Source organism: Boleophthalmus pectinirostris, unplaced genomic scaffold (assembly GCF_026225935.1).
Source record: "Boleophthalmus pectinirostris isolate CB_2022bp ecotype Guang Dong unplaced genomic scaffold, ASM2622593v1 HiC_scaffold_16, whole genome shotgun sequence".
NCBI lineage: Eukaryota > Metazoa > Chordata > Actinopteri > Gobiiformes > Gobiidae > Boleophthalmus > Boleophthalmus pectinirostris.
In genome coordinates this window covers 36364473-36368934 of record NW_026571095.1, presented here as the reverse complement: position 1 = coordinate 36368934, position 4462 = coordinate 36364473, and positions in this window count along the sequence as shown.

Sequence of the window (4462 nt, the reverse complement as noted above, 5' to 3'; positions counted from 1 at the left end):
AGTACTTTCTGTGATCCTCAAACACCTGTAGACTTTTGTTACTGTGAAGTCAAGTCTGGTGTGGTCTGTTCCTCAGATGGACAGTAACAGAGTTCTTACTGTTCTGCAGGCGCTGGGCCAGCTGCTCCTGGTCCATCCTCCTCAGGAAGTCCAGGGGTGATGTTCAGAACCTCTCTGCTGCTCTGCTCCTCCTCCTCACTCTCAGAGCATTCTGGGTAATCTGAGGCCAGGAGCCTGTGGAGCCTCTGCAGCTGCTCTTTGACAAAAGTCAGGACGTCCTCCTCCAGACGCTGGAACAGAACAATAAGAGAAGAGTTTTAGTCAAAGAGAGCACCTGAGGAGCACCCAGAGAACCCCACACATGCTGCGCTCGTGGGGTACTCACCCTGAATATGGCGTCCAGCTGCTCCTTTGGGCCTGGCTCCCTGTCAAACAATAAACTCATTATTTATTTATTCCAGACTTCATAAATGGTATGTGAGATGTTTATTTTTATACAAGGACAAGATTTCACAGTCTGGCTCTGTGTTTATCTTAATCTTAGCCGTTATCCTTTGTGATCATATCCTGGCCTTGTGCTCCTTATACAAATCTAAACTGGTTTTGTTGATCTTATTTTTGTAACCTGTCTCAGTATAAATGCTACTGTCTCAGTATAAATGCTACTCATTGCATTGTCTCAGACTAGAGACAGACTTGACATGGATTGACATAGGGATATTTAGTTTTTATATCTGTGAACAGTTATAAATAAAGTAATCTTGGAAAATTACAACTCTGTTTATTTTTTATTTTTTTTACATTTATTCTAATTGTTTGTATTTAGAATTTGTGGTGAATTTAGACTTGTCAGGTCTGATGTAGAATGAGTTTAGCCTTAGATGCTGGATGCTGGCCTTGGATGCTGTTGGTATAATATATTAGAAAGATTTATCTTTGGTTAAATGCAGTTGAAGAATTAGAAATCCGTAATATGCTGTAATGCAGTTGTTTCACTCTGTTGATGTGTTCAGAACAACAGATTCTCTAAGACCTCTATAATCTATAGAAGCCTCTGTGATCCTGTGTCAGGCTTGGTATCATTCAGAAGTTGCCGATATGATACATACCTCGATACACAGACCACGATGTGACCCATTCAATATGGTTCAATAAAAAATAAAGGCTAAATCATGGCTGTAACTCTGAAAGTCTTTGTTAAACCCCTTCTTGTGCAACGTTAATATCAAATAAACATTTTAATCATGAAAACGGTGAAAATGTCAAATGTGTCACAAACCAGTTTCCTTCCTCTGAATAAACAACAAAACTGTAGCTCTGTAACAAAATAATTTAGTAAAATTCACCAAAAAATACAGTAGAGAGTTTCTCAAATGCAGTGTTTGCATGTGTGTATTTACATTTACATATTATCTATTCCCTTCCTATAGCTTTCGTTTGTTTGTTTTTAGCAACCCCAAAAGCACCTACACATACATTATATTATACAAGCATTTACATACACATATATTAAACATGGGAGTTATATAATTTTATCAGGACTTTTACAACATGAAAGATGTACACACTGCGCCAAATACTGGAAAAAATATTTTCTTACCTAAACTTAACTTAGTATTAGCAGAATTTGTAGACCATCCTATTCTGTTAGGGGGCGATTTAAATCTGGTCAGTGATGCTTTATTGGACAAGTTGAAGGGCCCCCTCCCATCTGATAGAGCATTGTCTAATGCTTTAAGAGAATTACAAGATTCTCTGGTCTTATATGACATATGGCATGGGGTTCATCCTGACAATCATGAATATACCTATTAGCTTCATGTTCAAAATTCATATTCAAGGACTGATTATATTCTTTTATTATATGCTGATCAGAAAGGTTATAGAATGTAAGATTCATAATCTTATATTATATTGACATGCACTGTTATTGTCTTAATTTCAACACAAAAATGTATAAGCAAAAACAGACAATGGAGATTTAACAACTCCTTATTAAAGGATCAGTCTTTTGTGACACTGATGCAAAATAATACAGGAATATTTAGAAAATAATCTGAACTCTGTAGATTCTGTCCAGATCGTATGTAAGGTGTACAAGGTAACTTGTAGAGGGTGGATTATTAATTACTCATCTGCTACAAAAATTTTAAAATTAAAACATAAGAATGAACTTGGGACAAAACTCAAGCAGCTAGAAATAGAACACATGTCTGACCCTAATAACACTCTGGTAAAACATGTCATGCTGGTGTGTAGAACTGAATATCAAACATTTCTCCATGAAGAGAAGGCCTATGCACTTTTTAAGTTACGAAAGCAATTCTATGAGTCTGGAGATAAAGCAGGCAAAATGCTTCCCCTAAAACTTAAACAAGAGAACCACCAATCAATCTCATCAGTTTATAATAGTGATAAATAATAGTATTGGTAAATGACCCTAAAGAAATTAATCAAGCATTTGCAAATTTTTATAGTAATCTTTATAAATAAGAGTGTTATTGTAATGGGAATGACAGAGGATTTTTTTCAAAACTTAAATTTACTTTCTCTAACAAAGACCGATGTTGATTTTATGGAAAGACCAATTCAAACAAATGAAATTAACACCGCAATTAAATCCCTGTCAAATGGGAAAACACCAGGAAATGACAGCTACACAATAGAATTTTATAAATGTTTTCAGGAGATTCTTGCTCCATACCTGGCATTATTATTTAATGACATAATAGACAAATACTTGATACCACCAACCATGCGGCAGGCCTCCATATCACTAATCCCTAAAATAGGAAAAGATCACCAGCAAATGAACAACTTTAAACCTTTGAGCATTCTAAATAATGAATATAAATTGTTTGCTAAATTATTGGCAAAGCGAATGGAAAAAGTCATTCCTATTGTTGGATGACTGACTTTTTATAGAAAGGCAAAAAGCATGAATGGCTTGTGCTGAGGTCTAACTCTACGTAGAGAGGAGCCGTGGGCTCGGGTCTGTTGGTGCCTCCTGGGCGCCCTCTGGGAGTGTTCGGGCATGTCCGCGGGAGAGGCCGGGGAAGACCAGGACGCCTGGAGGACTATGTCCTCGGCTGGCTGGGACGCCTCGGGTCCCGGAGGAGCTGAGGACATGTCAGGGTGAGGAGTTGGAGTCCCTGCTTAGCTGATCCCCGTGACTGGCCCGAAGCGACGAAAATGGATGGTTGGATGGCTTAAAAACGACTCACCCCTGCAGGTGGAGTGGGATTGCAGATATTCATTTATATTATATAGCATATAATTCTAGATATCCCCTAAATTGGACCTAATGCAATACACGAGAAACTGGAAGTTGGAAATGGCTTGAGGAAAAAATAGTACAAGAGCACAATCCAGATCTGTCATTAGCAACCATTTGGTACAGTCCTAAGACCATCTTGAATATAAATAATCCATTGCTTAAATTTTCTGGTGATATTATCAAATTATTGCTAAAATATTTAGACTTTACTGGGAAATCCTTACCTTCTTGTCCCCTTTGGTCCGATCCCCTGTTTATATCAGGTAAAAGAACTCTAAATAACAAAACCTGGCAACTAAGTAATATTAATAATTTATCACAGGTGATTAAAAATTTAAGTAATTTTATATCATTCAATGAATTAAAAACTAGGAGTGGTTTGAAAGAATCTGAATTCTTAACTTACATGCAAATCAATTGTCTTAAAATCTTCATTATCACAGGATAAACGCACGGAAGACAAGGAGTTGGAGGAAAATTTTAAACATGCTGTTGCACGGAAAGGTACAGTCTGAAGAATTTATAAACTTTTACGTCAACTAAAGGATGTAATATTAACAAAAAAAAATGATGGGTATGTGATCTGGAAATTCCTATAACTGCCTCACAATGGGAAACAGCGCACCCATAATTTAGAATGTGTATGATATAAATTTCTGCAGCTAAAATCATTACATCAAGCTTATATAACACCACATATACTAAACAAAATGGATCATGAATTATCTAAACTCTGTTGGCACACTCAGAGAGCACACTCATACACATGCTGTGGCATTGCCCTGAAGTGAAACAATATTGGAGCATTGTAATAGACAGGCTGTCTTGTATGTTTGATGTGCAGATCTCTCCATGCCCATTGCTGCGCCTATTTGGAATAAGAATTTGAGACTTTTCATCCCAAAAATTTGATCACATATTATCACTGTTTTTTTGTTTTGTTTTGTTTTTATCAGCTAAGCATATTATTATGATGAATTGGAAAGAAAGTAAATATAAGTGCTTTGACATAGACATTGGGACGAAGACTTTTTGGATTTAATTTCTATGGAGAAGCTGCTCAGCTGTTGGACACAAAAAACAAACACACTGTTGGCCTATGGACTGTGGCAAAACCCCATTTGGACAAAGCACAGTGAAATAAGAAATCATACTGTTGGACAATGTCAAAATATATATGATTTT